The sequence below is a fragment of the Ambystoma mexicanum genome, chromosome 6p (genome assembly GCF_040938575.1).
Source record: "Ambystoma mexicanum isolate Mex_15411 chromosome 6p, UKY_AmexF1_1, whole genome shotgun sequence".
Taxonomy (NCBI): Eukaryota; Metazoa; Chordata; class Amphibia; order Caudata; family Ambystomatidae; genus Ambystoma; species Ambystoma mexicanum.
The window spans coordinates 413,778,176-413,801,406 of record NC_090935.1 but is presented as its reverse complement, the minus strand read 5'-3'; the positions used below and the strand labels follow the sequence as shown (position 1 = coordinate 413,801,406).

General features: G+C 45.9%; 1 protein-coding gene across 3 annotated transcripts in view; it reads right to left on the bottom strand.

The window, feature by feature from the left end:
* The window catches only part of GHR (growth hormone receptor), a 1,187,134-nt gene that overhangs the window by 932,521 nt on the left and 231,382 nt on the right, over nucleotides 1-23,231 (bottom strand). The window lies entirely within an intron of this gene.

Here is a 23,231-nt window from a genome sequence, read left to right as displayed (position 1 = left end):
GCACCTCATCCCCCAACGCGATGTGTGGGAGTCTCAGGCCTCTTCGGATGTTTTCCATCTGCGTCCTTGTTCGTCTGTCCTCCTCGACCTGTTCATTGTCAATGACGGCGGGGTCCCTGTCCCCCACCTCCGGTATAATGTCTCTCGGGCATCTTTGGAAGAGGGCCTCTGCCGGTGCTACACCCGTTGAGGAGTGGGGTGTGGTCCGATATCCCCGCAGGAAGACATATAGTGCCCTCTGCAAGCACTCGCCTTTTCCGTGGGCAATCCTGAAGACTTTGTTAAGGGTGCGCATTATGCGCTCTGCTTCACCGTTGGCCCGGGGCCAAAGTGGGGTTACCCACCGGTGCTGAATGCCATACTCCTTCATGAGCTCAGCGAAACTCTCGCCTTGGAATGGTGCCCCATTGTCAGAGCACAGCACGGAGGGCAGGCCATGGGTGGCGAAAATCTTCTCCAGCGCCACCCCCACGTTCTCAAATGCGACGGACTCTATGAACTCGACCTCCGGGTATCGAGACCACTCGTCCACCACAACTAGGAAGTGAGTGCCTCTCGACGTGGACCCGGAGTCTGCGTACACTACTTCCCATGGCCTAGTCCCTCTTGGCATCGTTTCAATGGACGGTTCCTGCTGGGCCGGTGCCGCAGCCTGGCACCATACGCACAATGCCACAAACGCTTCCACCTTCCGCTCGAGCTCTGGGAACCACACCTTCTGGCGGAGGCGAGCTTTTGTCTTGGGCGCCCCTTGGTGGCCCTGGTGCGCCAGGGTGATGACCTGTGCAACTTTGGCCTGGGGCACCACGATCCTCTCACCCCTTAGTAGCAGCCCAGACTCTGAGAATGTCAGTTCTTCTCTCACTCGCCATAACTGCTCCAGAGCCACTCTGGCTTCACATGTCCTGCGTTCTACCGCTTCCAGCACCGTCTTCCAGGCACCCCGCTGCATTGCTTCCCTCAGGATGGCAAAACACTCGTCGCTCTTCGACGCGAGCTGCAGCTCCTCCACCTGCATGGAGTTTGGGGTGGCCGTTTCCACGACCAGGCGGACATGTTCGTCGGCCTCTTCAGCCGACGTCGATTCCTGCGAGTCCCCTCTTGGGTGTCGAGAGAGATAGTCCGCCGCGTTGTTAGCCCCTGGACGATATGTCAACGACACTCCATACACGAGCAGGGCGAGCATCCAGCGCTCTATTCTCACTGGTGGACGGGATGATGAGCCCGCCATGATCGGCAACAGTGGTTTGTGGTCCGTGACCACAGTCACGGGGCGCCCCAGGATGTAGAGGCGAAAATGTCTGCAACCCCACAGCACCGCCAGGGCCTCCCTCTCAATCTGAGAGTATCTTTGCTCGGTGTCGGAGAGCGCCTTGCTGGCGTATGCTATGGATCGAATCTCCTGGTCACTCCCCACTTGGGTAAGCGCTGCCCCCAGGCCATAGGGGCTGGCATTCACTACGATCTCTGTCTGCAGGCTCGGATCGAAGAACGCCATGGTGTCGTCCACCACCAAAGCACTCCTGATATCATCGAATGCCGCCTGCTCAAGGGGGCCCCACTGCCAGACGGTATCTTTCTTCGTCAGAGATCCCAGCGGCTCTGAGCGGGACACCAGATTCCTGATGAACCGGCCACAGTAAGTGACCATGCCCAAGAAGCTCCTCATCTCCGCAACATTTTCTGGCGGACGCGCCTCCTTTATGTCCCTCACTTTGCGGGGGTCCGGCGACACCCCATCCGCCTTAAATACGAATCCGAAAAACTCGATCTTTGTTTTCAGGAACTCACACTTGTCCTTGTGTAGGGTGAGTCCCAGCAAGCGAAGGCGCTCAAAGGTCTTGGCCATGTGTGCCAGATGCTCCGTTTCTAACCTGGCATACACCAGGATGTCGTCGCTGATGTTAAGGACCCCATCCAGATCAGCCAGTGCTCCTCTTATGATGTTCTGGAACACCTCCGCCGCGGAAGTCACCCCAAAGCTCAACCTCTTATATCAGTAAAGACCTCGATGAGTGGTAAACGTTGTGATGTAGCGGGACTCAGGGTGCAGGACCACCTGATGATAGCCTGCTCTCAGATCCAGTTTGGAAAAGAACCTGGCCCCTTGCAGTTCCGCTATAATGTCATCGATGGTAGGGGTCAGGTGCCGTTCTCTCTTTATGGCCTTGTTGGGGAGTCGCATGTCCACGCAGATCCTCACCGCGTCGGGCTGTTTGGGCTTGCGTGCGATGACAATGGGAGACACCCATGGGGTGGGGCCTTCAACCTTTTCAATGATGTCTAGCCCTACGAGATTGTCCAGCTCTCGATCCACCAGATCCCTGAGATGAAAAGGAACTCGCCGGTGCTTCAGCGCCACTCGTTGGATCGACTCATTGATGTGGAGCCGGACCGGCTCACCCACCAACTGTCCAATCCCTTCGAACAGGGAGCTGTGTTTGGCCAGGAGCACCTGAATGTCGTCCAGGTACAATAAATAGGCGAATGTTACAATGCCCAGAGCTTCAGCCGCAGCACAGCACAGCAGTGTGTTGTTGCTCACCGGCGTGGTATAGAACCTGGCCCGTATATGTGAGTCGCCATATTGAACTTCAGCCACAAACACGCCGTCCATGGGAATGGGCTGGTCGCCCCCGAAAGCGAAAATGCGTGCCCTTGGCGTGGTCAGCGTGGGCGGGATCTGCATGGTGTCATAGTGCTGTCTGGCCATCACATTCACGGATGCACCGGTGTCCACTAGCATTGGTATAGGGTCCCCATTGACCAGCACATTGCATCTGGGCTGCCTCTGGGAGCGAGATCTCAGCATGCTCACACTGGACACAAAGAAAATGTTTTCATCATCCTCTTCCTCCTCCTCCCCCTTCTGAGGGGCCCCTTCGTCACCCTGGTCATCTTGAGCAACGTTGGACGCCCTCTGGGGGTGGAAAAAACCGGCTCGAACAGGCCCCCTAGGCACTACCTTAGGAGCTGCAGATCGGCACATCCTGGCAAAATGGTCCGCGCCTCCGCACCTACCACACTTCACCCCAGTCGCAGGGCATTCAGCCGGGTGCGGGAGGTCATAACCGGATTTTGGGCACGAGGAGGTTGTCCCTGGCGGGCGCGGGAGCGGGGTGTTCATGGGGCGCGTTGCTCCACGGCCTCTCCCGACCGCGCAGACTTCCTCCACCTTGCCTGGGTGGGCACTAGCTTCCATTCTGGTCGCCCGCAGTTCAGACACTTCGTGGCATCTTCCCAGTTCTAAGATGCGGGGAAGAGTGATGCCCGGCTCACGCAATATCTGGCGCCGCAGTTTCCCAGAGGCGCACCCCTGAATGAGTTGATTGCGAATCATGACTTCAGAGTCGTTCCACACACATGGCGCCGCCAGTCTCCGCAGCCGCCCGTAGAACACATCTAGAGTCTCGTCATCCTTCTGTCGAGCCGTCCCCATGAGAAAACGTTCATAATCTGCATTGGCCATTGGCAGAAAATGGTTATGGAGTGCATCCTTTGTCGCCGCAAACGACCCATCCGCTGGCTGCAGGGACAGAAAAATCTCATGCACTGCCGGGCCAGCAGAGTACAGGAGAGTGGCCAGCTTACTGTCGTCGCTCGTCTCCATCGTGGCCCTGAAGTACATCTCGAGTCTATCAATCCACATCTTCCACCTCTGTCCCAGGCTTGATGGTGCACCCGAGATATCAAACTCAGGCATTGGCTGTAGGGACCCAGGTGGTTTCAGCGGGAGGGCGGGCGGAGGCTGAGCTGCAGGAGCAGCAGGAGCAGCAGCAGCGGCTTGGCTCATGGTGGATAGCGCACAGGCACCCCAGATGATATGAGTAATGGGGCCGCAACTCACCACCAGCAGGCAGCCTCCTGACATGGTCTAAATTCTTCCTCTCTTCAGATGTGCCCCTCGTGGATGTACCGCTCCAGCCAGCAGGCAGGAAAATGAAATGTCCAAAAATTGAGCAGGGGGGGAGACCCTGAGTGTATTCAGCAGGCTTCCAATGGAGTCTCGCCCATCAACTCGGTGAAAAACAGTGAAAATGTCAATGATTCATTTAAAAATTGACACGTGCTGTTTCCAGTGGCTGTCCGCCGCTGGATTGTCCAAAAATTGTGTCCGGATGGCTCACCAGCGCTTCGTTATGAAGCCGTGAGTATCCGAGGCCTATTCATCAAAATGGCCGCCGGCCGCGTGTGTCTCTCCCCTCTCCGCGGTCAGAATTCGCTGAAGCGCTCACGTAGGATCATCTACGCTACGAGCGAATATCTCCGCCTGTCCCAGGGAGTGATCCCGGTCTTCGTCGCCACTGCTGGCGGTGTTCGGACTCCGCTGTCCGTGACCCCCCACCCCCGTGACACAGAGACACGGAGACAGAGATGTTTCTCGTGTGGGCTCCCCGGTGGTTGTCTTGCCACCGGACACGCCCCGTTTATTTAACTGGGCACGCGACGGAGTGAACGTCACCCCGTCGCGTGCGCGCCCTTAAAGGGTCAACGCCACAAGGATGGTATTCATTGTTTTAATACATGCGATATTTGTGCCCATTATTTTCTGTACATTGAAAGATACACAGGCCCTCTTCATAACAGATGAAGGTATGGTAGAGTGTAGCTGTGTGGCAAGCACTTCTTGTGCACTGCTTGTGCACTGCTTATGCCTCAGGCTGAACACAGCATCACAGCAGCGCAAGTGGCAACGAAGGACGGACACCTCTCTGTTTTGTTTTTTTTCTGCTTCTTTTTAGTGATTAAAAGGGATTCTAGTAGTGAGATGTTATACTTTGTTTTGTAAAGAATAGGAACAGTTATAATTACTTGCATTGGAATGTCTTTCAGAACATTGTAATGTAAAAATGTTACAGTATTAACACTATAAGTATTGGGAGAAAACGTCAAACTATAAGTCAAGTGTTGGCTTTGCCAATGCTTATTTGACTTGCATCAATCAGCCAGCAGCCTTGGCAACCCGCAATATTCTAGATCACTTCAGTGGGGACCAAGGATAGCAGCTGTCCTCCATCAGTGGCTCCCAGTTAAGTGTGCCCGTTTCGGTGTTATTTCAGAGTTGGAAGAATAACCAGAGCTGTGCTCCCTGTGCAACCTCGCGATGCAGCCAGACCCCCACTCGCGATGCCTACCCTGTCTTCCTTTAACTTTGTGGACTTCACAAGTTTGAGTTAAGGTGTATTCACTGTTCAGTCCGACGCCCTTCCCAAAGCAAGCCCTTGCCCATTCTGGCTGTACCTTTGCAAAGTGTGAGTAGTGGTACACGCTTCTTCACTGTTAAATCCCGCGGTCAATCTCCTAGTGTAACCTGGGGTCGCATGATATATCTGCACCCTGCCCTGCAACGCCAGAAGGTGCTACAGGAGGAAGGCCCTCACGGAGGTAACCCCTGCTTTGCCAGAGGACTAGTTAATGCACAGCAATGCCGTGCAAATGAAGCCTACTGTAGACAAGCTGCACCTGCTGGACTCCAAGCACAGAACTCCCAATAGTCGATGATATCTGAAAAGTGCCAGGGATGTGCGTGCTTTCTTTCCAGGATTCAAAATGAGGAAGAGTATGGTTATGGCTCTGACTATACCTTCATTGCGAAGCGTCAGGCATTCGTCATAATTAGTCAGGCTGGAAATCCTGCATAAATCATCGACAGGTGTGGAACTCTACATACTGGGGTGTAAATAAGAGCAGGGTGTTGGGCTGCTAGGTAGGCTAGCGCTGCAAAGGGGCGACAATGCGCTATGCACTGATGCAACAGAAACGCTGATGGGAATCCAAGCATTTGCTGATTCAGATCCACTCCTCAGAAGGATGCCAACGGCACAGCATGGCTCCCTGCCCAGCCAAGGAATCTCCCTGAATTTCTGTGGAGTAATCCAAATACCTTTTCTACTAGAACTTTTCCCAATTAGCTACCTGTCTTTTCACTAGACATCAGAACGTTCCACCTCTTGTCTCTCTGTATTGTTGACTCTTCCTCAGAAAGAGTCATTACCCCGATACAGGAGGTGGCGATTTCAAAGACCTCAAATAAATAAGTATGGGAAACGTATAACTCGAGCCACGAATGTTATACCTGGCACAAAGCATACCCATCAAGCATTAGACGCACTCGATTTTTGCACCAAACACGGTTTTACATGAATGTCTTTCTTATGAAGCCAAGTGTTCCGGATTCTTAAGATCTCAGAGCGAAATAAACTCTGCCTATTCGCGAACTAAACTCTGCCTATTCGCGAACTAAACTCTGCCTATTTGCGAACTAAACTCTGCCTATTCGGAGGAACTTTTCAAAAGAAAGCATATTTAATGTGAAAAAGTGGAAGATCTCTGCAGCAGACGGTGGTGAGGCTAGGAGGTTACCTTGTTAGGAATTTCCATGTCCAAGCTATTTTTTTTAACGTTTTGTCTTGCTTTTTATTCCCTTTCTATGCCATTATATGCCAAGATTTATATAACTAGCCGGCTCACCAGTCTACTTTCCACCTTATATTACACATTAACTAACTTCTGACACTGTACATGCAAATACCGTCTTGTACCCCCATCCTCTGCCCACTCTAACATCATCCACATTCTACACCTCTCTTACCAGAGTCCTCAATTTGCCCTCCATCCATCCTGATTCTCAGGGCAAATCTCATTAGTAGCACAGCAATCTGGTGCTAGATTCTGGATACCCATACCTCAAGTGCACTCACCACAACTCATCTAGAAGCATGCAAGCACACAGTGTCCACTAGCTTCTGATCTGCAAGCATCAACAGAACAGCAATGCAATCTCACCGGGCTCCCTCTGCTCCCAAACAAACTCAAAGGCCCTCATTACGATACTGGCGCTAGACCATGGCGCTATGAGCACCATGGTTGGTGCCGGTATCGTAACGAGTCACCCAATGTTCAATGGGGAATTACCACCCCATTCCAAATTGGCCCTTCCCCATTCCCATTTTTGCCCCATAGGGCTCAATGGGACTGGGGAAGGCGGTAAGTACGGTACCGCAAATTGCGGTACCGTACTTACCTAGAGAGTCCCTTTGCGGGTCCCTACTTTAACGGCTGGAGCCTTTTACGGCGCCGTTAACCACTTAGCACCAGGGTCGTAATGAGGCCCAAAGTTATTTTTCTGCAGCCACCAAAGTGCAAGGAGACCATGGAAAAACACACACACACACACACACACACACACACACACACACACACACACACACACACACACACACACACACACAACACACACACACACACACACACACACACACACACACACACACACACACACACACACACACACACACACACACACACACACACACACACACACACACACACACACACACACACACGAAACAACGATTATTTTGGGTCGAATTCCAGATATAAATCACCAAACCCCCCCACCCTTTTTATACCCTTACCTAACACACTATGTGCCTGATTCATGGAAGTGTTTTATAATGACAGAATCCCATAGGAAACCGTTCCATGAATCAGGCCCTATTTGGTTTTTTTGAAAAGTATGGAAATCCCGCACAAATTCGGGCCAAAAAATGTGGTGTTTTCGCCTCGGTTTTTTCGGATTTGGTTTTTTCCCATGATACCAGTCAACAGTAACATCAATCATGCATGTAAACATCAATCCAAGCCTGAGTAAAGCCAGCATTCTATATATGTTTCAAATGAAGGGACTATTATGTTTAAAGAGCAACAACTTGGAGAGGTCAAGCGTTAACTGATTTCTTGAACCAAAAAAGACTTTAGAGTCATGAATTGTTAGGGAGAACACCAGACAGATCAGTACCCTGAGTGGAATGTTTATTTCCAAAACAAATATGTAGGACTTCATGTCAGATTCCACTACTTTTTAGTAATGCTTTTTAAGGGATAGGTCAAGATTGCAGGAGTGTGACCTGCCGGCAAGTTATTACCTAAAGCAAGGGCGGGGTATATAAGTTGGTAAAGGGTCATTATACAACTATATCATGACCCCACCTGGGAGATATAAGTCTATTAGCACCAGTTTCTCCACAGAGGGCCGCTGGTCAAGAAACAGTCATGTCTACTCCAATATGGTCTACGAACACTTGGCAGCCACAGCAAAGAGACCTTTTTTATGTTGACAAAGACATCCTGGGAGGATTGCTCAGCGGTAACGTGTTCACCTTTGAAGCAAGACGACACGAAGCAACACAGGTTCGATCCCCGGGTCCACGCTTAGAAACCTCTGGGTATTTAGGTGCGTTATAAATACGCAACTAAGACAAAAAAAAATGAATCCTGTAACAGCGCCTCGATGCCCGTGGGCTGTGTGAGCGCTTTCAAAATGCAAAATAAATAAATAAAAATAAATAAGAGGGCAGTAGCCAACAGATGCTTGCATCAGCAGTGGTGAAGGAAGAGGGGGAATGAAGAGTGACTTTGAGAGTGAAATAGTAAATACGGGGATGGTGTTGACAGCAAGAGAAACAGAACAAGGCACCAGTGGATGGATGACTTGGAATGGGGTGTTTATCAAGAGTTATTGATCACATTCTGAGAATCCTGATTTGCTAATCCGCTTGCTAAAATTGGTCAAGAGTGCTAACAGTTCTCAGCCTGATCGATATTCTAACCTATGACTGCAGGTTACACAGAAATATCCAATGCGAATGCCTGACTCATTGAGCTATCTTGTAAACAATTGAACCAATCTGCTCAGGGGACAGGAAAATAATGTGACCCAAGCATGAAAATCATATTGCTGCAAAAATGTGCACTGTACACAATGGTCTGTCACTGAAAACCAAGATTTGATCTTTCATTGTAAAGTTGTATCCAGTTGGCCTGCATTCCACTCTGGGATGTAGGAAGAATCAAAGGCAAAAATTGGTCTTGCGAGCATAGCTCAGGGGCAACCTGCTTGCCCTGGAAGCAAGACGACACCGAGCAACACCGGTTCTAACCCCGGGTCCGTGCTAGAAACCTCTGGGTATTAAGCGCGTTATAAATAACCAATGATATCATAAATTATGATTTCCTGAATCCAAAGTGAGAAGTGCCAGAAGAGGGCCTTTTCTTGCTTTGCTTATGTCACATTTCTTCTATTGTTATGAATACGGTGTAGCTGGTGGACACAGGTAAGTTACTTTCTCATCTGAGTCACAGCACTTGACACACGGTACGGATAGTGCCACAACTTAAACCATCTCAAGAACAATTTTGGCCTTTGAGTTCTTTTTGACATAACTATTGAATTTGAATAACTTTAAATTGAGAGCAGGAAACGCTGAAAGCTCCAAGATAAAACACTCTTTGGAATAATGGAGAACTGTCCTACCACACTGGACCTATAGATCCAAAAATACCCATGTCCCAAATGTGTCAAAATTATAACTCTGCTAACCGGAGAACATATCCTGTGTTACGGGAGGATGCTCTGAATGGTGTACTTAAGCAGTTTCCCTACTGTATATTAAGTTAAAAAATGAATCACCATTTCATTCACAGTCTTTCTAATGTGATTCTTTATTTCTTTTCCCAACCAAAGTCAGAATATTGTACAAAGTTTATAAAACCATGGTGGATTTTACATAATATCATAAAGAGGCAATAGGTAAAAAAGCAGTGGTTCTTTTGTATTGGTTTGTATCACACTTGTGTTCATTTCAGACAGACATTGTGCTAGCCTCAAGTTGACCATAGTTTCACCTCAGGGTATATTTGTGCCCACTCTTGGGAGTATTTTCCGGGGGACTCTTAAAAAAGAACTTCAAATTACCAAATCTCATAGATTGCAAAGTGGCTGGAGAGTAGAGTAGAATTTGTTGGTCTGAACTTGTTTGTTTGATTAGTGAGCTTGAAAGGCAAATTCTTCCGTTAAAAGTGCAAAAAAGGTGGCCAAATGTTAGGCTAATGCAAAAGAACAAAACAGACATAATTTCCCAAAAACCTTTCACTGAACCCATTATATAAACTTGCTTATATGAGTCATGTGCTGATGCATGAGATGTTGTTCATAGGGCAAATGCCTGGAATGATTCAAATATTACATTATATATGGAAACAAATTGGGCTTACAACTGATGAACCGTATGACCTAGAAACATGAAAAAAGTACCGTACATTCTCACTGCATTTAAAATCAAGTGAGATGTCATTTGAATCAAAAATAAATTTTTGAGTTGTCTGTGCAGTGGTACAGATAGCATTTTATACAGCCTGCGTGTGAGTCTTTGTAAATTATAATCTCATTAAAATTTACTGAAAGTGTTTTCACAGAAATACTTAACTTTAAGCTTTGATATGAAGATTTGCGTCCCATCATCCAGGAGCCAGAGGCTACCGGAGGGGCACCAAGATCTGCTTGATAATGTGTGTTATGTAAAGGCCATAGCTATCTATTAAGAAATAGGAACGTTTAATTGTGCCATTTGTACTCCCATAAAAATGGTGCAAAGGTAAATCCCATTTAGCCCTCATTCTTGAAACTGCACATAGGCACTCTATTAGTGAGTTGAGATCGGAGGGACACTTATACCATTTAACACAATCTTTGTGGTTTCAGAACCAATGATATTGCTTCCCTAATCAAAACCTGCAGATGCAATTCATTATAATCTTATTTTGAACGTCACATACATAATAAGCCACCTGAACAATATTTACTAAGGAAATGTGAAATATGCAACAGTTCTCTGATAACAGCAATTGTTGGTGCTATTGGGGAAAGCAAAGATCTATGTACCATTTGCAAATGTACCTTTATGTATAATCTGGTAATGTTTTGATGGCTATGGAAGTGTTGAGAGATTTACCCACAAGCAGAAGAAGTGAAATTAAAAGGCATCTATGATTCACTATATAAATGCATGTGCATGACAAATAGTGAGATTTAAGCAGGCAAGTTATTTTCATTTTGTGGATAAACTATGATTGCATAATATTGTGGTGACTTACCCTTCATAATGCTTGGGGCCCACATTTGATTAATTACTTTAAATAAAAGTGAGTTTTGATCAAAACTTTTTCTTGCCCAGAATTGTGGGAAGAGAGTGTATATTAGGGGACAATAGATCAGGGATGCCTACTTAATGAAGAAGGCCTACATTAACCAAAATAGATGTTACTGGGTGCTATTGAGGCATGCACAAACAGTAGGAGTACACTCATTATGCAGATGCGGGTGAAGTCTCTGGTATTTCTAAACTCTACGTAATAGGCATTTATGATGCAGCTGTTACCATCGCAGTGGCCCTCTCACCAAGAAAAAAGGAACTCTGGGTAATGATTCCAATGAGAAACAGAAAGTTCAGATTCTCAAGCGGTTTCTAAATGTATAGTTCATTATGCCCTATCCCGCCATTAAAGAGTCACACTCATGACGGTCATGTGCTACTTCTGCATTAGGCTATGCAGAAGCAAGGTGCATATGCATGTTCAAGAACTTGAAGAAGATAGATTGTAATTACATGCAAGGGTCATCAGAGAGCAGACAGAAGCCGTGACCTCAAGGGGGTCCCGAATGTAGGAGGGACTGATAGGGAGCTGACAGAGAGGGTCGGAGATGAAAGATCAGTGGGTGTCAGGAAGCTAAGGAGAGCACAGAACAGGGAAGGCTAGGAGACGTGACTCTTTTTCAGATGATTCTTACCAGGTACCACTCTCAGTCTAGTTGGTGAGATGGGCACTGAAGGAGACAGCCACGGTTGCGGATCACATCGCTATTGCCATGCTAGATTCTGTACTCAGGCTTATGAAAGCCAAGTGATATGAAATGGGGGATCACTGATTGGCACGGGACCGGTGTGAATAGTTTGGGCCTGCTAATGTTCCTCATGCACTCTAAAGCAGATACCCGCTTCTCAAGTGTCGTGAGCATTGCTGTGTTTTTGGGCTATGGGAAGGCTTTGTACCACCGAGAGTTTTTGAAGGCACTGAATGTGCTAACTAAAATGGAGGCAATTAAGAAACTCAAGTCGCTTCTGAATGTAACCTCCCTGTCACAATTAACACATGTAGAGCCTGGAACCAAACAAGAAAGAGTTTCATAAGCATTGCCTTGTTCTCTTTGGCTCTGAGAGGGCAAAAAAGCCCATATGTCTGTGCCCTGCGTTCCTTGTGCAGAATGCAGACGGCCTTGCATTGAACCTGTTCATAGACTACCAAGAAAAGAAAATCTACTCAGCAATGTAAATTCATATCACTAGTGGGCGAAATGGCCTGGCGTGGTGAGCCCCTGCAGCGTAGAGTGCAAACACTTTTCCTGCCACCAGGTCGGCTATCGGATTTAACTATGCAAGATTAACGCAATGAGTAGCACACAGTATAATGCAACTAACGCCAGATCGTTATTGGCATTCAAAAAGTGAAAACCTGTGGTGAAATGTGTACTGGGTTAATGGTGTATAGGAATGAGAGCACCTTATGCTCCTGTAGCTGCAAAAGAGATGTCAAGGGCAACATCTAGGCAAAGATGTATACATCTACATAGAGCTTGTATGTATGTATATGGCCACGCAGATTCCCAACCAGAGCAATATGTTGGGACTTGCCTGCAGCAGCTACTTTAGGCACCACCAAAGATACCCTACTTCCAATCCCACTGTGACAGAGCAGACAGCAAAGCAACCTGTTACTACTACCATGTTAATTAAGTTTATTGCTGACGGTGACATATTTCAAATAACATGAGTTACTGTGAAAGTGACTAGTACAGTGTAAATGATACCACGTCTACGCGAAAACAACACCTGCATGTCCATCTGTTCAGTATTACATCATGTATGACAACATTTCTTTAATTAAACACAGGGAAAATAAGATCAGAGTGCACGAGACTGTCATGATGCTCTGTTCAGGCCCACACACTGACAGACCCACTTAAGACAACAGACACAACACTCGGGGGGAGAAGGGGCAATCGCACGAGCGCATCGGCAGAACCAGCATTTGATGGAAGACTGCTTCACTTAGTGCAATTGGCCGTCGCATGCTGTATCGCTCTTGCAGGGCACAATGTTGGACGGGTCAAAATGGCTCAGGCAATTTGGTAGGTGGGGAGGTTGGCCGGTGTCGGGCATCAACCAGTAGGCAGGAGCTACTGTTGGGGTATAAAGAGCGAGTACACAGCGCATCGCAAATAAAGCCTGCACATGAGGGACACACGTTAACAATTTGCCCATTATGCATGATCCAATGGGCCTCATCATGAGTTGGGTGGTAGCCCTTAAATGCAGTGGTAACAGGATTACCGGCACATGTAAGGGTCCACCCAATCATGAGCATGGCGTGTTTACCCCCATGATAAGAGCTGGGGGTAAAGAAGCAGAAAAAATACTGGCTTTCTGCTGCAATTACCACGCAGTAATACAGCCGGCGGTAATTGCACCAAAACCTCTCTATTGGGTCTATAGACCCAATGGGTAATGGAGAATAGCGTTTACTGCCCAACCCTTGATCCGGCGGTAATACCACGTTAACGCAAATACATTTGGGCGGTATCCCAGTCGTGGTCCTTTATGCTAAAATGTGGACTAGATGTGGCCTAGTTCGTCTATGTAATATTCTCAAAAACTCAAAGTTAACATTACATATGTATGATTACAAGACACAAGTTGGCCTGGGGAGCTAAAAGCAACAACTGGTAGATGTTTGTTTCACGCTAGCAAAGCTCTCCTAGGCTAGAGGCAGGGCCTAAATAGCTCCCAGCAATTTCAACCTCTTGGTGGAACAGCAGCCCCACCCTTCTCCACATCAGGGCAAGCACCTTTCACTGGCACCAGTGCAGAGAGCAAGCCAATGAAGAATGCCAGCACTGAAGACCATCGATGGGGAGGAATGCGAAGACCATCGATGGGGAGGAAGGCAATGGATTGCCTTGTCCACTCAAATTCCATTTCTTTAGTCCCCCATCACACCAAGTCTTGGAGCTGTCTCTAATAATAACAGTCTTGGGCATTAAAATAAGACAGAACATTGCCTGCCCACCTACACCGTTTTACTATCAAGGTCAATGGTATTTGGTCCGCATTCTGTAGACATTAGAAAAACTAAATGGCAGTCAACCCCACAGCGTTGTACCTGCAGATTACACAAAGATATTTTGCAGCAAGAACCTTAACCCACTCAAGCTACAGTAATGCGATGAAACCTGTGACAGATCTCTGTTTCATGTCTTTAATCGACTGAGCTCGCTTACCAAAACATGACACGATTTGTTGCCAAAAGGATATGCCATTAAGGCAATTAGGAGACTTCCGACCCACCGGCACACCTAGAAGCTTAGTTAAACTGTGGCTGTGCTGAACTACGGGGCCAGGTGACCCTGAGTTGACTGACCCAATGGGCAGCAAATGGATGACCGCATAGGATAAGCCGGGTGGCTATTGTGTCTAAACGGTGGATAGAGCATCAAGGAGAGGCTTTCACATGCATGCACGACATTGGAAAGGGAGAGGCAGTGAAATGTGATGTGCAGGTGCAACAAGAAAACGAGTACTGAGGCCTACAGTCCCCCAGTGCAATGAAAACCCCTTACACAATACATGCTCCCATGTAAATGTGCTCAGCTCATCACAGCTACCCTGAGATCCCTCCATCAGCAGAGAAATCAAAGCGGCTTCACCAATCGCTACATAATGGCCCTATGGGCCACCTAGCGGTAACCATGGTAACTACCGGGCAGATCACCAACGCTCTAATTTAATGAAGGTCTAAGCGTCAATTATTGAGTGCTGCCAATGTGAAAAAACACTGTCCCTTCAGCAGCAGGTCTTCAGCGCATAGGCTAATCGAAGCTCGTGCAGTGTGTCAAAAAGCAAAGGCAATCACTCAGCTCCAATCAGACATCGATTTGAGATCAACAGTTAACTAAGGGCACCATTACACGGCACAAGTGCACTCTTCTCCCATTAATGGTGCGATGCAGACGTAGAAAAATTGCTGATCATTTTGCAAACCATTACTTAAATTTTCGAACATTCAGGGTTGGCTATTGCTGTTCAAAAATATGGTGTTTTTACGAAATCTATGTTCATATGTTCCATCCTAACTGCAAGGGCAGGTGATTTTTTCACAGTCCATGAAAGTGGCCGTAAAAGCAGATGTAATAGCCAGCCTCTGAATAGAAAATCCCAAAATTGTTAAAATCCCATAGGTAGAATTGGTTCCATGTGAGGTTACCGAACTTATTTTTACTGAATCAACTTTTACTGAAAAAAGAAATATCGATTTTTATTTTTTTAAAATTGACGGGCCCCCCTGAAACACCCAATTTGCCTACATTTCACACCCCACCCGAACTCCCCCACCCCTTTTAACGTCTTACCTTCACCCCACATATATATTTTTTTCAGTATTTTTTCAGTAAAAGTTGACTCTGTATTTGTTTTTTGGTAACCTCACTGGATACTGGTAGAATTATCTCAGGAAGTGTGTACATTGTAATTCGAGCTTGTGCACAGCCATCCACCATGAGAGCCAGCTAAAATGACGTGCAGGGGTGGGCAGCTTGTGGATCCTTGAAAACTCCAACTGAGCAATTCATGACAGAGCCACATTATACTCACATCCAAATCATGTGGTTGTCCAACTTTGGTATTAGAAAGTTTTCAGAATTGGGTCTGAAAATTTGGATTAGCACATGTATTTGCAGTTTTCAGACTAAAAACCAGATAACCCTCTATCAGTAAATAAGTGAAATTGTTATTCGAGATTTTGACAATGTGGTTTGCTCAGTATGACGAGGGAAACAATCTTATCATGACTTAAGCAATACATCCCGAGCTGGGGGAGAGGGGCAGTACCAGGTTAGTTAATGCTGCGTGGAATAAGTTGGAGGTTCTAGTGAAGCAAGGGTGTTAACTTTAGCCCTAGGGCATTACCTGAAAGGGTAATGCATCCACCCCTCCCCCAGCGAGGGGTTTATTGCTATTAGTAACCCCAGAACGTTGTACTGGGATACTAATAGTATTTCTTTCAAGTTGAGAAATGGCGTGTTTGCTAAAAGAAAGTCAGATAAAGAATATATTGAACTACCATAGTCCAAATCGCAAGTCTAAATGGTGAGGCTTTTTTTCGCTTAGGAAAAGAAAGTGCCAGCCCATACATCTATCTTGGGGGCCCGGCATACATACCAACTTGCCCTATTCCATTAGAGAGGTAAAATTCCAATCCTGTTTTCCTTCTTTCAGTTCTGGGACTTGTAGTACTGGATTTCATCATTATGATTTTGGGGCTACAATTCCCTGAATGAATAAAAAGAAATGCCTGGACTGGACTGGCATATCCCAAATGGAATGGGATATGGTCTAGTGTATGTTCCTGCATTACTTACTCATTCTAGTTTCCAAATGAATACTTTTTTGAACAGATTGTTCCTGGAGATCTTTCTAAAGAGGAATTGTTTTGGCTATGAGGGACCTGCTACCATGTTTTTACTACTTCAGCAGGACATTGTCTTCCCCTAGGTTCTTATCCATTGAGTAATGGGTGGATGCTTCTGTAGGATTCTGAGTCCCTTGGTTCAGAAGGCCTTATGCATGATGCATGATGCATGTGATTTTTATCCTGACAACCCCCAAGAACCAATGAAGTGTTATCATTGTGGTTTTCTTTGTCTTCAATCCCACAATCACAGAAATTGTGCATCAGCACAAATGCAATATATAATGGCATTAGCATTGCGACAAACATTGCCCTGGTAAAAAGCATATTCTTCAATATATTTTCCCATTTGGGTATGTTTTTAATATAATGCTTATAATTTGCAGAATTGGATTGCACCACTGCATGCTTTTCGTAATGAAGCCATATGTGATGTTGAATCGTTTTAATGAGTGATTCAGAGATAACCTTGAGGTAACTCAGCAATACTCCACATGTCTTGTAGGATGTATTGACCCACTTTTGCACTGCTATGCTGCATCACTCTGTTATGATGGTGCCAGAAACAGCAAAATGAGAGCAAATCCCTTGTGCATGCCAAAACCCCTAAACATCGCGCTTTTCAACCCACAAAAAGATGGCTGCCAATCTGCCACGCATGTTGTCAGTGGTGGAACAGAGCTCTCACTACTGAAAGGTGTCACTGGGCTCCTCAACAATTGAAAGTGCAGTGCAGAAGGAAAAAGCAGTGCTTTGCTAAAGGAAACTCCAAATATTGCTTTCAATCACTTTTCCTTTGTTGCTGGAACTTGAGAAGGCCGGTACAGAACACCTTTCAAAAATTCAAAATTCTTACTGGGTGCTACAATTCACTTGATTTAAGGAATCATTGTGAACTTACAATGTCTTCAAAAGCTGAGAGCATAAAGAGATTTCCACAGCAAAAGTGGCCTGTCTGTGGAGCTGTCAAAAATCTCTGTGCAGCAGAGGGCTACTGTGAACACAGCTGTCAGGGGCCTGCCTGATTAAACGTTAACATGTATAAACTGAAAATCAAATGTTTGCAATCTAAGAGGCCTGTTACTGATAGTAACCCATATTGTGATTGTTTGATCTCATGGTTTAAAATCTTGAATGAGAATTCTAGCTGTATTTGATATAACAACTTTGTTTTGTGCTAAGGAAAAAGCCACCAAATTTAACAATTCATTTAAACCTAGCTGAAGCTGCAGAACTTGAATAACAGGTTTTTCTCACAGAAGGAAAGTCTTTCCCCCAGCAGGAAATCACGGAGAAGTGTTAATTACAGTGTAGGAAAGAACCTGGTGAACAGAGGCAAAAGGAACAATGACAAGCTGCAGCTCAGGAAATTTGAAGTGTGAAGACAGTCATATATGGCCTCTGCAAGGAACAAACTTGGGGGATGGCTCCTGGGCTTCTAGCGAGAGACCAAGGGGTGGAGCCAAACAACCATTTGTTGCTTAACATGGACAAAGAAAACATTTTAAGAAGAATGACAACTTACTATTTAAAATTGTGAAAAATACAAAAATAACACAGTTGTTAATTTAATTTCTGGCTGCACGGGTGAAGAGGCGCCAGAACTATGTGACATGTTCTGGACAGCAATGGCAAGAAATGTGCCTTTACGCAAAATGTATTTCTGCTAGAATTGTGAAATCGTATACACTTATTCCCATGTTAAACACACACACTTGTAGAAATGTGCATAAAAATTGGACATTGTGTTCATAGTGAAAAGGGCAAAATTCTGTGAAAAGCGGAGACAAGATCCCACAGCTATGGGGTTTTGAGAAATAGCTGCTAGGTAAAATATGTCATCTGTATATATGATTCTTATAGAGGTTGCACATGTGGAAATATGTATTTTGCCAAAAGTAGATTTTGTGTTCCAGGGGCTAGGGGTGGATTCTCAGCCTCATAAAATCACACCATAAAGATGATACTCTGTTTCTCTCCTCCTATCAAGGTAGAGAGTAGACTCTGACCCAATCACCTTTCAAAGGGGCAAGCTTAGGCTAGACCGGCCCACACACCCCTTTAGGATGTCATTTCATAGCATAAATAGAGACAGCTCACCACACATAAAGACAGACAGATTCACCCATTATCCTGATGCTGGCGGAGCACCCTGCTGCTGAACTGTACATCTTCCTTGCTCCAGATTCCAGAAACTTGGCAAAGAAAAAGGCCTATTGCATAGCTGAACCATCCTCAGCCAGGCCTCAAATTCCAGAACAGAACCCCACAAGCCTAAGGGGAAGCATCATAATACAGCCGAGCTGTGCTGTTACTGCTTGCCTGCTGAAAAGAAATAATCTCAGAACCAAGAAGGGCAGATCCAGTCCAGTCCTGTGCCATGCTGTAACCAGAACACCTTGCTGACCCTGTCCAGTCCTGTGCCATGCTGTGACCAGATAGAACGCCTTGCTGACCCGCCCAGTCTGATGTGCTCAGCCATCTGTCCTAAACCAGATCCAATCCCCTGACCAGAATTGACGGTCCCATTTAAAAACATATCCAGTGAGTATAAATAGGAAGAATTGTTTCACTAGCATATGTACTTTGCATAGTCTTATCCCTATCTTAGACCCATCATAGCTTGTATTCAGAACCTGTATTGTTAGGAGTATCTTTGCATTGTCTGAAACCTCTCTCCAAACCATCCTATGTTTCCTCCGGAACTAGTATTGTTAGAACTATCTTTGCGCTGATCCTTTTCTCATCTGAAGAAAGCGCGTTTCCTTAGCAGGCAGTCACCCTGATCAAGTGACTGTGTTCCTGTGTGGTATTCGTTTTGTTCATAGTCATCCTCTAGTGTAAGCAACCCATTTGTCAATTTTAAAAGCGCATTCCTGTTTTCCATTCTTGCGCCCATCACGAAAAAAACAACCTCTACTAAAACGTCTGTAACTCCCTCCGTTTTTGTGATAGAAACCAAATTCTAAGTTCTGCTTGTAGCTAACATCCATATCTATCCATCGCACCTAAAACCGCATTCCAATTAATGCGATTGTCCCGTTATCATTGAATATTGCGCAGTGAAACGTTTGCTGCAGAATTTCGTTTTGGGAAATTTGTACACGTGTAAAACAGCTTTTGATTGCTTCTGACTTGAATTGTAAGATTTCAAATGTTTTCTTGGGATTAAATCATTGCTTGTGTTTGTGTGCAACTATCCAAAGCGGCTCCCATAAGAATCTATAACAATTTCAGCAATTATGATCATATTTGGTGTTTTTGCCCAGTCCATTCTAAAGATACATTTAAAAGCCATTCTGACAGCTTGACACTCAATTCTGTTTTTCTCTTGTGTTTGCTGGGGGAAAGTGGGATTGATATTCTGTTTGAATTCTGCCATTCCTGAATACCTGCTCTCTCCTCCTATCTCTTTACATTACCTAGTGGGGGTTGAAGGGTGTGCAGAGGGAACCTCTAACCACAGTGCTACCAGATCTGAACCAACACACAAGTATTATATTCTGTACTGAATTGTTTTGCTCACTACTTACTCCTTGTGTATTAAAGAGATCATTCAGTGTTACATCACCCCATTGGTGATTGTTGGGTACCTATTAAAACATATTGTGATTCACTTTTAATTTATAAAGAAATATTTACCTTTGCAAACCAGCCTGATTCCTGGTTCAGTGTGACCGGGGGATTCCAGGAGAAGGGCGTGATATGAGTGGTATATCGTTCAGAATAAAGAACTTTGAGACAAAAATAAATAAATAAGGATTTCAGTTGTGCACTACATGCTAGGGGTTGACTTGGGTGTGTGCTGGATTGAAATCACTTACAGTCTAGTGATTGTGGAAGAGGCACACTCTAGATGGGTAGTAGGGGTGGGAAAACCATGTGCATGGACATTTGGAAGCTGATACACCACCCTATGTATTTTGTAGGGTGACCAACATGAATCTCAGCTGTTCTGGCTTCCAAGTGAAGTGAGTCCCACTCCAGGGTCTCAAGGGCCAATGGCGGTGCCTTTTCCGGCTCCCAAACACAAGAGGAGGTTGGCACACTCCTTCAGGGGACCTATGGCATGGTGAGGTCTTAGGCACAGGGTGGCTGGGAAAGAGGCAGGCTTATGGACCAGCAGCAGTATTCACCCCCAATTGTCCCTGCATATGATTAGGGGACAGAGCATGCTTCTCCTCTTGAAACACAGCCTCTAACTCACAACTGGTGGACTTTAGAGAGGACTGCTCTGCCAACAGGGACCAACAAAAACCTCAGGGTGGTTCAAAATGATTCCAGATGAATCAAAGTAGTGGTGGGAGACCCCTTCTTGAATAGGCTGTTAGGCAGAATTCTCAGCAATGTGCTAATTCCTCTCTACCTTAGAGACCCCGAGCACTTTTGCTGGACTCTAGGACTTTTGAATTTTTAACCTTGGAGTGAGTGAGACCTTTTTCCCACTCCCTCATGTATTTTTACTGTGTTTTAAACTCTGTGTTTCTTTTGGTTGTGGAGTCTGACAAACTCCATAGGCATCCTCATTTTACATTGTGACACATTGCACCGTCAGTGCAGTGACACAGGGAAGCCTTTAAGATTTCCAAAAGGTTTAAAAAACCTTCTCTTGGATAAACTACTGTTTCCAAGAGCAGATAAGTGAAATTGACTTTACATTTGTAACTTTTTAGACCCAGCACACACTATCTTACAAAAGGGTGCTGGAGGAATTAATTAGTATCTCCTTTGTATAGTTTCTCAATTTCATGTTATCCTTTCTACAATTAATGGCTGGTGGCAGTGGTTTACTTTTTACTACCATTGGGAGTGTTTACCCCGGGCTGCGTTCGAAGCTGCAGCAAAGCACCCCTGGGTGCCCATTTTGTCAAAATGGCCCTGATCTTCTTTATTTGCCATTTCTTGTTGGGATGGTCCTTCTTGAGATTTACTTTGTGTGCCAAACTAGGTTTTGTCCTTTTGTTCAATTTGTCTTTGGCGGGATTCACGAGTGAAGCCTGCCTCTGGCTCAAGTATGTCTGGCAGGGGTAGGAAGTGAGGGAGGTACCCGAAACTCCCTGTGCTTAATTCCCTTGGTTACAGGAATGCACCCAAAGGTAATTGGCCAGCTGGCTGTCTGGCAAGGACAGCCACCCTGCTGTGTGATTGACAGCTAGGCTGGAATGAATAGGAGAAACCTGCATAAAAGGCAAGGCTTTTTGGCTTGGAAAGCAGAGTCGACGACTTGACAAAGGACTCCGAAGAAGAACTTGGAAGAGACTCCTGCTGCAACTCCTGGACCGTTGTTTTGCCCGGTGAAGTCCTGCTGCTGTGCTGAAGCTCCAAATTCGTTTCGACTAGAGAAGCCCTGCAAGGGTGGCTTCTCCCCTTGAGTTGGAGGGACCAATCAACTCAAAAGTGAACTTGTTTGGACATCCTCTCAAAGCTGGCTGTACTTCTACTGCTGCTGCTGTAACTGAAGTGCCAGGGAGAGGAACACCAAATCGAGTGGATCGCTTTTAAGTCGGACCCGAGCATTAGGAAGATCCTCCGGACTTCCCTGATGCAGGACTGACCAAGCCTGAGCCACCTCAACAGAGTGCTGGACCCCAGAAGCAAGGAAAGTCTTAAGTGGTATCAAAGAACCGCAGTGTTGCTATTTGCTGTCAGACGCGAGGAGCTGAAATGCTGAAGTGCCACTGAATTCAAGTTTGCCCGTTGCTGTCACCGACCGTCCCGTTGTGTTGCAGGAGTTCCCAGATGTACTCCCTCTTGTCCCCACAACTAAGGCCCAGGAACAAAAGGATCTGCAGAGCCACACAGGAACAGAAGCCAGCTGGAACCATTTCTTCTAATCAAAGTTACTGGACAGTCTAAGAGAACTTACCTCTTGTCTTGTAGCCTTACTTGTTCTCAGTTGAGACTTGTCTTGATTGCTCCTGTAGAGTTGCTTGCATCTTCTACTTCTCACAAGCCTCCCAGCTTGTGGCCCTACCTGATTCTACTTTTTCTACAAAGACCTCTAAAACATTGTGCAAGACCTTTACTTACCTGCAAGAAGTGCTTCTGCTCACCTAGACTTTTGCCCATTTAACATTGGCTGGCCTGGCTCCCTGAATGACTATTCTGTCCTCTGCTTGGAAATGGATAAATTACTTTGCATTGGGGGTTCAAAAGTACTTACCTGCTTCAGAATATTTGTGTGATCTCTTGTTTTATTCTGAAACATAACACTCATCTCAGTATTGCTCTAAATGTACCAGTGATGTATTAATGTCCACAGTGTACTAGCTATTTAAGTCACCTGAAGGTGTAGGAAGTGTCTGTGTGCCATCCCAAATGGGTACTTGCTGATTTAGAGAAACTAAGAGTGTGTATTTTGAAGTGTATTTGTGTGTTACTATTATATTGCCCCTTCTGAAGAAGCCTTATTCAAACTGACTGTTAAATAAATTAATAACTGTTTAATCAAGAAACCTTATGCGTAAGTGTTTATGTGGATACTTGTCACTGTGAATCTCTGTGTAACTCCCCTACTGCTCACATTGACCCCTCTTGAGATAAGCCTGGCTGCTCAGCCACACTACAGACCTTTGTAGTATTGCCAGGAGGTCAAGGTTGTTGTAGTGCACCCAAAGGGTACTGCATACAATCTTGCCTAACATACGCAAAAGTCCCTAGCTAGCCTGCTTTCGGGGTCCAATCCCTGTTCTTGAAATGTGTGCTCTTGCCCTTATGATATCACATCCAAAGTGCTTAAATCCAGAGGCAGTGAAGTGGAATCCTCCCTAAACTGTACAGATCTCTCTCTCTCTCTCTCTCTCTCTCTCTCTCTCTTTCTCTCTCTCTGGCTACCAACCCTGCCTCCCTTTCCTTCTCAATAGGATCAA